This window comes from Equus przewalskii, chromosome 25 (assembly GCF_037783145.1).
Source record: "Equus przewalskii isolate Varuska chromosome 25, EquPr2, whole genome shotgun sequence".
Classification (NCBI taxonomy): domain Eukaryota; kingdom Metazoa; phylum Chordata; class Mammalia; order Perissodactyla; family Equidae; genus Equus; species Equus przewalskii.
Window position 1 is genome coordinate 5,049,409 of NC_091855.1, and position 12,943 is coordinate 5,062,351.

The window sequence follows — 12,943 nt, forward strand, 5'->3', positions numbered from 1 at the left end:
TCATGGAAAAGTCCTTTGGTGCATGTACAGACAGAAAGTGAGGCACAAAGAGGGTAACAGTCTCCTCATATCCCAGTCTCTACATGAGTATATGTGAAGCGAGAAACCCAGAACTTGAACTGGGCTATTCCCCAGGTTCTGCCGAGTTTTGTTTTCTTCATTGAGCACAGTATCATGCAGGCGTCACTCTAGATATGATTATAAGCTTCCAGGAGCTGAGGGCAGCCTTCAGCCCCCAGCCAGCAGAAAGCCGGGGCCCTCAGCCCCACAGCCACAAGGAAAGGAATTCTGCCAGCACCCTGAATGCGCTGGGAAGCGAGTTCTTCCCCACTCGAGCTGAGAACACTGCATGGTTGGCATCTTGATTGCAGCCTTGGGAGACCCCGAGCAGAGGACCCGGTTAAGCTGTGCCCAGACTCCTGACCCACAGAAACCGTTGGATGATAAATGTAAGTTATTTTAAGCCATTAAGTTTGTGGTAATTTGTTGCATAGCAATGAAAAAACTGATACACAAACAATAAAACAGGGATGATGGCCAAAAAACGCATGTCTAATTTTTTTTCAACTGATAGCAGTCACTCAGAGAAGCAAGAAAACTATCAACGTGGTTTCAAAATGCTCCACTCTGGGGAACCTGGTCTGCGCACAGCACTCTGCTTAGGGGAGGCTGGGCTTGCAGAGGATACAGAGATGCCCAAAACACTGCCCCCAGGGCAACAGAGACTCCAAACAGGGAACTGTGATGCAGAAAGTTCTAGAACAGCAGGATCCATGTAGTCCTCCGGGGCTAGAACACGAGCTACTAACTCTTCAACGGGAGGAAGCAAGGGTAAGAGTAACCTTTGATTTAGGCCTTCTAGGAAGAGAATTGAGAGCACCTTACAAAGCATTCTACCATTACATTGGTGAAGGAAACAGGCCTCATTCTGATTTTCCTTGGTGAAGAAGAACAAGCAGATCCGAGGATACCCTACGTAGCCCTCCCTGACTTCTATTGATTCATATTTAATATTTTCTAATCCCAGAAAGACTGGGAAGCTACAGAAGCTGTAGTGGACACTGGCTACATTTTTTTTTTTTTAAGAAAGATTAGCCCTGAGCTAACTACTGCCAATCCTCCTCCTTTTGCTGAGGAAGACTGGCCCTGAGCTAACATCCGTGCCCATCTTCCTCTACTTTATACATGGGACACCTACCGTAGCATGGATTTTGCCAAGTGGTGCCATGTCCACACCCAGGATCTGAACTGGCGTATCCCAGGCCGCCGAGAAGCGGAACACGTGAACTTAACCACTGTGCCACTGGGCCGGCCCCGGACACTGGCTACGTTTGGTAACCCACCCATTCCTTTCATCAGCTCTGTGCACCCATCCTCAAGCACCTTGACCTTCAGAGGATTGCCCTTGAGCACCGGAACTGCCTTGCCCGTGCAGAGAACCAGAAGTGCCTGGGAGGTGACCGACCTCCCATTCCACCTCAGTGCCCCCAGCTGGGAGCCAAGGATATGATGTGGAAGTCTAAAAGCCCAGCTTCTTTCCTGTGAAGCAGGACAAACCCTGGTACGATTAACTCTGCAGAGCTCCTGACAGAATCAGGCTGAGTGAGGGACATCACTTGAAACCACATCCTTTGTTGGTTTCTTCCCCTTCCCTATCCTGCTTCCTTTGCTCCTTGGAACATTTCCTTAATAATTCCTTTTACTGCAATCCTTAGATCAGGACCTGCTTTGAGGAGGACCCAACTTAAGAGAAAAGAGAAACAGAAACATCCCATGGTTTTAGACATGTGGTGTTTGGCTGCATTTTGGAGCTAAGTGATCTACTTTGCCTAGAGAATATGTCTAGAACATTCTCTGAGGTGGGCTGAGTCACAGCATCATGCCCACCTCCTGAGGTCACGTACTTCTTCCTAAGTGCTCCATTACCTGTTGCCCACTCCTAAGGTCCTTCACCTCCTGCCACCACCTTGCAGCTGGCCAAGCTCAGCCAGGTCACTTGTGGACAAAGATCCTGCAAACATTCTACTTGGCCCGGGCAGGGGACTCTGGCCCAGCTCTGACACCCACATTTAAAAATGAAAAATCAAGAATTATGCCAGTTACTAGTGATCTCAAAAAAACTATAACAGGAACAGTGATCTCACGCTCTAACCCAAAACTTGCGCCGTGACAACATGCATCATGACCCACATGCTCTGTAACGGTCTTTTATGGAGGAAAAATCGGCCCCTGGCACCTTCCCCTGCTACGCTCACAAAGATATGCTACCGACCCCTGTGAAACATGCTAAATCAGGGTGATATTAACACTACTGCTATATAATTATAAAATGACTCTTTCTCATAAAAATAGACAGCTCTCTCCTGTATCATATATCAGATTCATTTATGCTTAAATCTACTTAAGAGAACTTGACATATGCTTTTTAGAGTTGGAAACCAAAGAGAAAAAATAAATGAATAACATATTTCCTTATTTGGATCCTTATCCAGCATGGCAAGACAGATCTAGAAGGTAAATTCTATTTTTTTTCACTAAGAGTTGGAATAACATAGTTGAGTTAGGACAGAAAGTGGGCCACTAGCAAAGGCAGGATTCCGTCATGTGGAACAGAGGCTTGTAACCACATCACCCCTCCCACCAAGTAGCTTTCACAATTTTGCAGGGCCAATTTAAAATTTTCTTTAAGGAAAACAGAAATTAATATTTGCCTAAAACAATCCTTCAATAAAAGGCAAAAAGGGGCCAGCCTGGTGGCGTAGTGGTTAAGTTCACACACTCTGCTTTGGCACCCTGGGGTTTGCAGGTTTGGATCCCAGGTGCAGACCTGGCACCACTCCTCAAGCCACACTGTGGCGGTGTCCCACATAAAATAGAGGAAGATTGGCACAGATGTTAGCTCAGCAACAATCTTCCTCACACACACAAAAAAGAAAAGACAAGAAGGTATTTCAAAGTTGAGTCAGCAATTTATTGCACAAAGCCTGTTTATTTTATTTATTTAGTTTTTTGCTGAGGAAGATTAGCCCATAACTAAAATCTGTTGCTGATCTTCCTCTTTTTGCTTGAGGAAGATTTGCCCTAGCTAACATCTGTGCCCATCTTCTTCTGTTTTGTTATGTGGGTCTCTGCCACAGCATGGCTGCTGACAAGTGATGTAGGTCTGTGCCTGGGAACCAGGCCCAGGCTGCTGAAGCAGAGTGCACCGAATTTAACGACAAGGCCAGGGGCCGGCCCCTGTTTAATCTTCATATTACTTTCAATATGTCACTTTGTTTTGTAAGACAAACCAATTAGGAAACATGAGCAATACAACCGGGAAGCCTCAGAGGATTACAGTGAGAGCTGAACAAAACGGGAGTAAAGCTCGATCGAGTCTGTAACAATAGAGCACAAAGAGCAGACAGCATGGTCTCAGGATTAAGGGAGTGGTGAGGAGCACGGTTTTTGGAATCAGGGAGTTGCAAGTTTTATTCCGGCTGTGGAGCTGGGGGACTCTGAGCAAGTTACTGCACCTCAGTGAGCCTCATTTTCTGGATCTGTAAATGGAACTAATAATGCCTTCACGGGGTCAGGCTGGGGATTAAAGGCGATATGTATGTTAAGAAGATGGAGAAGCATTTATTCCCCAGGACCCCAGCAGGTTTGAGGAGGCTAAGCTGGTCTGATGCGGCTGCTCCCCTCCTCCACCCTCAGTTCCAAGAGGAAGTGGGGAGGGCTGGATGCTTTCCAAAGGAAGGACTGATGTGGGGAGGGTCCAGAGCCAGGGAGGCAGGCTCGGGGGCCAGCGTTAGAAGCGTTTTTAGAGGAAAGCACAGGAGAAAATATCTCTGTGGCTTGTGGATAGTCAAAGGTTTCTTAGAGAAGTCACAGAAAACAGTAAGCATAAAAAGTTTGATAGACTTCATCAAAATTAGGAACTTCTGCTCATTAAAGGATACCATTAAGAAAATTAATAGGCAAGCCATAGACTGACAGAAATATGTCTAACAAATGACTGATATCAATGAAATAATAAAGAACTCAGTAAACAACCCCCAAAAGGGGGGAAAAATTTAAACACTTTATAAAATAAGATATAGAAATGGCCAATTAACCCAAACAAATGTACTCAACATCGTTAGTCATCAGAGAAATGAAAATTAAAACCACTGTAAGACACCACTATTCTAGCCACCAGAATGGCTAAAATAAGAAAGATTGACACCACCAAATGTTGGCAGTAACAGAACAAGCAGACCTCTCATACATACTGGGAGGAATGTAAAATGGCACAATCCCTTCAGAAAAAGGTTTGGCAGTTTTTAAAATAAGACTAAACGTATGCCTGCCTTATGACCTAGCAATTCAACTCCATGGTACTTTCTCCTGCCCCAATGGAAAACAGATATTCATAAAAAAGACTTACACGAGAATTTTCATAGCAGCTCTATTCATAATAGCCAAAAACACTGGACATAGCCCAGGAGAATGGAGAAATAAACTGTGGAATGATGGAATACTACTCAGCAATAAAAAGAAAAGAATTACTTGGGCTGGCCTGGTAGTGTGGTGGTTAAATTCATGCACTCCACTTCGGCAGCCCAGGGTTCGTGGGTTCAGATCCCAGGTGCAGACCTACACACTGCTCATCAAGCCATGCTGTGGCAGGCGCCCCACATACAAAAATGGAGGACGATTGGCACAAATGTTAGCTCAGGGCCAATCTTCCTCACCAAAAAAAGAAAGAAAGAAAGAAAGAAAAGAATTACTGATAAATGCAACATTGTGGGTGAATCTCAAAAACACGCTGAGAGGAAGAAACTAGAGTACACGCTGAGAACGATGAAAGATGGAAGATTTTACCCCGTTTGGAAGCTAATCAATTAGCCTGCCATCTTTTCACGGAAGCTGCTAGAAGACGCAGACTCCTGGATCAGTGACAAATGACTATTACTCACAGGTATAGCAGTAGCCAGAGCATCCGCATTTTCCTGCACAGGGTTCCTAGGCCCAGTTCCCATAGGGTGACGTGAAGAGCTAGGTGACACTGATGGGCAGTGGAGACCCTGAGCTTGGTGAAGCTGCATCCTCCATTGCGGCCACTGAGCACGCCGGCTCTTTGCTCACCAGGCGGACGCGATCTCTGCACCCAAAGCCGCTCACTATACAAACATCCTTGAAAAGAGGCTGGGACAAAGGCCATCAGCGCTTCTGGTAGCAAGCAGAAATGTGAGCAACGCGTGGAAAACTGTATCTCGACACTGTATATTTCCAGTCACGTGAAATTCTAGAGGAAGCAAGACTTTTATGGCGGAAAGAAATTTACAAAGTGTTTTCCTCTGGTGGAGTGGGGGCAGGGCATCGTGGGGGGCCTTTCTGAGGTAGTGGGGAGGCTCTAGGTTTTGATGTGGTTTGGGTTCTACAGTGTATGCATCTGTCAACTCACTGAAAGAACACAGGGTTTGTGGGCAAATTTTACAGCAAAACAAGAAAGTGTAAGCAAGTACAGAATTTAATGATATGCATGCTGAAGTACCTAAAGGGGAAGTGTATTGTCTGCAGCTTACTTTGAAGAGCACTCAGAATAAGCTGGATTAACGGATTGATAAAAAGATGATAAATAGATGGACAGCTATGCATAAAACAAACATAGTAAAATGTTAGTGGTAGAATCTAGATGGTGCGTATGCAGGTGTTCACTGGACAATTCTTTCAACTCTACTGCTTGAAAATTTTTATAATTAAAATGTTGAATAAAAAAATGAAAGTCTAAAAGAATAAGAAGGAAACACGGATGGACGTGAGGAGAGGGCCTTTCTAAATAAAACAACACAAAAAAGCCATGAAAGGGAAAAACTGATAGAGATGACTACATAATTTTTCTTAACTGGCATACACGCAAAACTCACTCCCTTCTTCCCCCACAGGTATGCACATAGTCAAGTGGTGAAAACTCAGAGTTCTCATAAATCAAAAAGAAAAGCTTAATACCAATAGAAAAATGGGCAAGGGTCATAAACAGGCAGTTCCCAAACAAGGAACGCAAACACTAATACTCTATTACAAACAAAACACGCAGCATCATCAGTAATCGAAGAAGTGCGAACTCACACAGCAGTGAGCTGCCGTTCTTGCCTGCTTCATTGGCAAAGAACGTTTAAACAATTGCACCAACGCTGATGCAGACACAGCTGATTTAACTGGAAGACTGCATGAGCCTGAATCTCAGCTCCTCCGATAAACAAGCTGAGCGAGCTTGGGCAGAGGACTCAACCTGTCTGTGTCTCAATGTCCTCATCTATAATATTGGAAAAATAATAGTATCTATTAAGTTGATTGCACTACATTTTAAGAGTATATCTGGGCACAGAGAATACGGCAATAGTAAAAAAAAAAAAATTAGATTTCGGGAAGGTCGGAGCACAAAACCAACAGGGCCCCAATCATGAACTCAATCACTGTGGGAGGAACCCTGTTCTGTGGTGAAAAAGATAGCTCAGGCATTCTTCAGATAAATCTACGACTAACTTGTTTGTAGAGGCATCTAAGTGTATAACTGACGTATCTTTATTATGTTTCCAAGAAGTAAAACATCCACTAGATCCAGCAGAAAGGAATGCACATCTTAAAGAAAACTCCACAGAGTCGTATTTGAATTTTTTCCTTTTATAAATGAAATAGAACAAAAATTATCAAAATCATTTCAGCAAAAGACTTTTCTACCATTGTGGCAAGTTTTTAAAAAATACTATGAAATGGAAGGAGAAGATTATTTAAAAGCTGGGTTCCTAAATATTTTGTCAATATCTCCGACCGAGAGCAGCCCTGGGTCGGTCTCCACGCTCACCTTTTCCTGGCAAGCACAGTGGCTCGGGGCTGGGTCAGTGTCTGGGGCTGGAAGGCCAGCTCTTCCTACCCGTCTCAGGGCTGAGTGCAGACCTGGCTGAGGCAACCTGCAAATCGGCTCCCAGTTAGAATCACAGACATCTTCTGTCTTTCCTGCTTTCAACTACTCTTTCTTTTTTCTATATCTTAATGACATAATTTTTTGTCACTTTTGATTTTTGAAATGAGTCCACTCCGGTTGAAAAACGTCAGTCTAGTATCTGATTCAGCAGCCTTCTCCTCATCATAGACTAGATTGGGAGGGGCTCACAGGGCTTCATGCAGGGGCACCTGCCTCTGAGATTCCTCCTCTCCCACCGGCATCTGGTGGCACCCAAGTAAACCAGGCTGGAGATCGGAGACAGCGCCCACGGTCAACCAACCACTCCTCTATAAGACTCTGCCCCATCGTTTCCTCCTACCCCAACTCCAGGGGAGCTGGGTTTGGCTGGGGATAGTTTTCTCTGGGTGGTGTTCATTTTCCTTCCGGGTCCCTGGAGTAGGGTTACCCGTGTCTTCTTACATCTCCTCTCCTCCATTATTTCTGGTACTCCTAGGAGAGCCGCCACAATCTCAGCATCTCTCTTCAATAGTCCCCCGGGGGCCCTGGAAAACTGGATGGGCTGGGGGTGGTTGGTGCCATCTCCTGCTGGCACAGGCTGTTCCGGCGGGGGTCTCTAGATCAGACTCGAGCACCAGTCCATATGCTCACAGCTCCCACCCCTCGCCTCCTCTCTGGTGCCTGAAGGGCTCTTCCCAGCTTCTCTCCTAGCAGAGACACTAAGATGGGTCTGTGGGTTGAGTAAAAACCCATCTGCCAGTCTTCCCTTCTGGAAAGCACTGTCAGTCTCTAAGAGTAACTCTCCAGGAGCCCCCTTATCTTGCTCGGCTTTGAGGAAGACAATGATACCTCTGTCCTCTCTCTTGGGGGTCTCTTCAGGGTTAGAGGGTTTGTGGGCAGATTCTGTAACTCCTTCATTAGCTGCCTGGGGGGTGTGGGGGGAGATGCCCAGCCCAGTCATGGGTTAGGGTCTTTTGTTTTGAGTTTTAGGCCTTAACTGTAAATTAGAACACTGTGCAAATTCCTTTGATATTACATGCAACATGTATATTTCCTCCAGAAATTTGGATAAAAGAGTACAAATGAATTAGTATACATTATCCATACAAGAAGAACCCCAGATTTTCAAAATGCTATAAAAGAGGCGGGTGAGGGGGGTTAGTTACATGTTTATTGCAACTAAGAGTAGGCAGTATTATCATTGACTCTGAGCAAAGACAAAGACCTTGAACAGACCCCTAGGCCTCCCACCACTGGGTCTCTCGTGGCAGCTATTGCTGGCTTTGCCCTGCCCGGCTGGATGGAAAGTCGAAGTAACATGGGAAATCAAGTCCAGGTTGTATGGCCTTCGAGAAAGGTCAGGGCCTTCTCCTGACCTGACCCCCAGGGATAAGACTTTGAGGGAATTTGAAGAAGAGAGCAGAGAATGTCCTTGGTTAGAAATGAACAATTATGGTAAATCTTTGGCTCAGGCATCATTGGCAAAAGAATGACTTTCCTCAAGTAGCACAGTATTACCTTTTTCAGTACTAAAGCTCTTCTTATTTTCTTTTATTTGGACGGAACCTTTCCAAAGCATTCATATACTGCTTAACGAACTGATTCCGACACACTCCTTCGTTATTCATGGTCGACATTGCAAATCCCAGTTGGTGCTCTAGGATGTAACAAGTGACTCACAAGCCACTTGGCAGGAGCAGGCTCTTTGCCCCATATGCTAAACACCTCCAAATTCATTGCTTTTTAAATTATTGTTTTGTTACAGACTTTTCTGAAATTTTCCTCCTGATCAGCCAGATGACCCTTCCCGGCTGCAGGCTGTGTAGTAGACGTCCTTACAATCTGATGCTCCTGGTCTTTGGGCCTGGAAACTAGATGAGCACGTGCATTTGAACGGCATGAAAACCAGGAGTGAATCAGTTATGAGGGTGGGTCAGGGCAGATCTCCAGGAGACCAAGTGCACGCTCTTCACTGCAGGTGACATCAGGTGCGTTGCTCAGGGCCCATGTGAGGTGCTTTCCTGGTTCTTGGCTGTTTTCAGGATGGGTGAGGTTACCAGACATCAGCGTTCCAAATAAGTTATATTGCACCATAGTTTCTAGATAGAAATTGGACGTTGTAAGGAGGTGTTAATTCTCATATCACTGGGTCATTATTTCAAGAAAGAAATCTATCAAGAGATGAAAATAGTCATTACATCTCTAAAAATGCTTTACTGTTACCAAGGAGTCAGTTACTTACTTACCTGGCCCATATCTCAAAATTAATTCCTAAGGCTATTTATACTTTGCGGGCTGTCCCTGGAGCCACACTTTAAAGGATGCTATTTCCAGCATGAGTTCAGTCATTCAGGGCAGTATCCTGGGGTTTTTAGTTGAAAAAATCAAATTACTATAGCTGGGCCGATTACCAAAAGCCATTAGAAGACTCTGGTTGCCTTTTTAACAGCTCCCTAGTCTCCTGCACGCTTCCTGCCTCGGAACCACGGATGTTCAGTGTGAGTGCCTTTTTTCCGAATTGCTTTTGGCATAGGCTGCAGGCAGGCAAGCCTGCGGTCAGAAGCTCATCCAGAATCAAAGTTATATGACAATGCTGATCTTGGCTCCAAAAGTCAAAAGGAGAGTTCCATTTTGGCACAAGACCTTATGCTCTGACCCATGTCGAGGATATTCACTTATTTTTCATGGCTTTTGATAACCTCATATCCATGTTAAAATGTAGATCCCAAGATAACAAAAAACAATACTAAAGTCTTTATTAATTATATTTTCAGACTTATTAAGAATTATTTTCTGTCTAGGTTTGTCACAGACTGAATTTTGTCCTAACCAAAATTCATATGTTGAAGTCTTTACCCCCAGTGCCTCAGAATGTGATTGTATTTGGAGATTTGGAGGTAATTAAGTTAAAATTGGATCATTGGGATGGACCTTCATCCAATATGACTGGTGTTATTATAAAAAGAGACTAGGACGGACAGACACAGAGGGAGCCCTGTGTGAATACATGGGAAGAAGACTGCCATCCACAAGGCAGGAATAGAGACCCCAGAAGGAACCAACCCAGTGGACACCTTGACCTTGCACTTCCAGCCTTCAGAACTGTGAGAAAATAAATTTCTCATAATAAAAAGTTATAAAAAATAATAAAAATAAATAAATAAAATAAAATAATAATAAAAAATAATTGTTTAAGCCCCCAGTCTATGTCACAGCAGGCCTAGCAAACTAGCACAAGTTTTCCTGGTTGAAAATCATACCATAAACCATGAGGTATGAGAAAGTTCGTAACCACATGGCAGCAGTGCTACCAAGGATAGTACTTGAGTTACAATCTGAGGATATCTTTTGGCTCTAACTGGCCCTATTTAGATATTGGTTGTGTGTAGAATTTTGAGCCGCCCGTGATTGGTCTCCATGAAATAGTAACTCTTTGAGCAAGGTGTTCTTTGTCCTATTCTAAACATGAAACACCTTCCTCACTCTGAACACCTTTCTCATCTAGAACCCAGTGAGCTCTTCTGAATTCCAGGCTCTGTCCTTCGTTCCTCCTCTAGGGTCTGTGTGTCAGTTGAGCTAACCCTCCGCCTTCCCAGGATCAGCTAATTGGCCTCTCCCGCCATCTCCTATATCCCTTTCTTCTCCAGCCAAAAGGAGCTACCCTCCTGTGAGACACACACAGGCAGGCGCTGTTTCTCAATGCCTTCTGGGTTATCTCCTTTAGTGGCCTTAACTTAGTCACCAGGAATTGATCAGCTATTAGTGATAGAGTCCTTCTTTACTTGCAAAAAGAAAAAAATTCATCAATATACTAAAATGTAATTTATGAAAAACATAAACAAGAGAACCCTAATTTGAGGAAAAAAATATTTTCAACAATATTTGAAAACTGAAGCAGCTGTGCATTCAGATTAAAGTTGTAGAGACAGAGATGAATTGTCACATTGCAAGTCTGTGGAGTCATCACACAGACTTGCTCCTACCGAGGGGTGGTTCTCGACTCGAGGTGAGTTTCCCGATAGATCTCATTCACAGAGCTCCTGAGTTAACTGGTCTGGGGTATGGCCCATTCATTGGTATTTTAAAAATACATCAGGAATTTAAAGGAGGGGTTATTAATGAGGAAAAGAGAGAAAAAAAGAAGTTAGTGGAAAAGAGAGATTATGAGATAGATGGAGAGGAAAAAAAAGCATCGGTTTATTTTTTATTCCTAACTACCACGCAGGACTCAGTATTTCCTTTGCAAGCAAAATTTGGAATAAATTAGGTTTGATTGCAGCTAAGAGCATTGTATTAAAACCTTGGAAAAACAACTCAAATTGTTGCATTGCAGAATGGATTTTATCTTTAACTGTGGCATCACCGTGAGACAGCTTTATAAATTACAGGGTACAATGGGTTATTTTGATGAGATTATGGGTTCTTTATATTTCTTACTCAGACAAGGATAATAACAGAATACAACCATGTATGTTTATAGTTTCTATTGAAAAAGCCCTTAAAGACCACCAGGATGAAATTAATGATGATTGCATCTCTGAGGTATGTTTTCTTTATAATGAGGTTGGTACCACCTCTTAATCCGAGCAACCACATTTGGACATCAAGGTGGGCAAGAGTCCATCTAGGGGTAACCACTGGGCTGCTACCTAACTGCAAGCTGGTTTTCCCTGCTCTTCTTCCTACTGGGTGGTATTCATTTGTCGATCTTTTGAGGTCCTCAAGTGACAAAGAGTTGAAAATTCAAGTAGGATGGTGAGTTATTACAAAGGGCTTCTCATTATTTACCATTGTAAGTTAATTAATTTAATTTTTTCCATTCTCAAATCTAATAGACAGCAAGAAAAGTCTGGTTAAATAGTGCTGTGGCCATCTGACGTTTAGTATGAGGGAAAGTAACCATACATAGGGAAGCCAGCTGAGATGACATCAAACTACACTGGGTGCTTATTATTCGTTAGCTGCAATGAAGATTATCTTTATGAAGAAATTAAATGAAATTACATCATAAAAAAACCATTGTTTTTCTGTGTCCCCTCTTTCTCCATCTGAATATCCTGTGTTTCAAATTCAACATTCTTCAAAACGAACTAATATCTTCTCACTCTAAAACCTGCTGGTTCTGCCTCAGTTAACAGAATCATCTTCCAGTCATATTAGAAACCTCCACACCACCATCAACACCTCTCTCTCCCTCTCACCCCAACACACTCACTCGATCCAGCCAGTTCTACTGCCGAAGTTTTTCTGGAGTTAATCCCCCACTCTCTAGCCCTCTGCCACGAGTTTACTCCAGGTCTGCATCGTTACTGACCTGGAGACCTGCGTGAATCTTCTAATGGAGCGCGAAGCCGTCTCCAACGCTAAAATACTTTTAGGAATGAGGCAGTTATTAAAACAAAAACAACAAAACAACCAAAAACACTGTCCCTGGCCTCACTGCCCACCCCTGCCCCCCAAGCCATTTTCCATAATGTTTCCAGAGGTATCTTTTGAAAATAAAAGTTGAGTATATTATTCCTTTGCTTAAGACCTTTCAATACTTTAAAGGTATGGCTCAAATTTCAGAGCATTCTAACAGCTTCATCCCTGCCCACACTGGGTGATACCATTTACTTCTCAACAAGCCATCCTCTCTTTTCCCTCTAGATCTTTGCACACTCTGCTCCTTCTTTCTAGAATATCCTTTAGCATTCCCTCTCTGCAATCCTAAACTCCTTCTCTACCTCAACTTTTAAGCCTAAAATCAAGCGTTCCCACCCAGCCCAGTCAGCGTCTTTTGGAATGAATTGTTGATTCTTCCTATCAACAGCCCTAACACTCTGTACAAATTCACATTGTAAGTTATTCACCAGTGTAAGTTATAGCACCTACTGTGTTCTAGAAGCTGGAGATACAGTAGCAAATGAGAAAGGTAAGGTCTATGTTCTCATGTGACTAATATTCTAGTGGGGAGGAAGAGAAAATAAATACAAGAAGAGCAGTATCTATAGTGATGGCGGGACAGAAATCTAA

General features: G+C 43.5%; 1 protein-coding gene across 7 annotated transcripts in view; it reads right to left on the minus strand.

The window, feature by feature from the left end:
• SLC35F4 (solute carrier family 35 member F4) overlaps window positions 1–12,943 on the minus strand; it is a 247,297-nt gene that overhangs the window by 101,325 nt on the left and 133,029 nt on the right. The window contains exon 1 of one of the 7 annotated variants that reach the window (XM_070594253.1): window positions 4,941–5,254. The exons of the other annotated variants lie outside the window; for them this stretch is intronic. The gene's annotated coding sequence lies outside the window, so the exon portion shown is untranslated. Of the gene's footprint in view, window positions 1–4,940; window positions 5,255–12,943 lie in introns of those variants that run through there. 7 annotated transcript variants of the gene reach the window in all.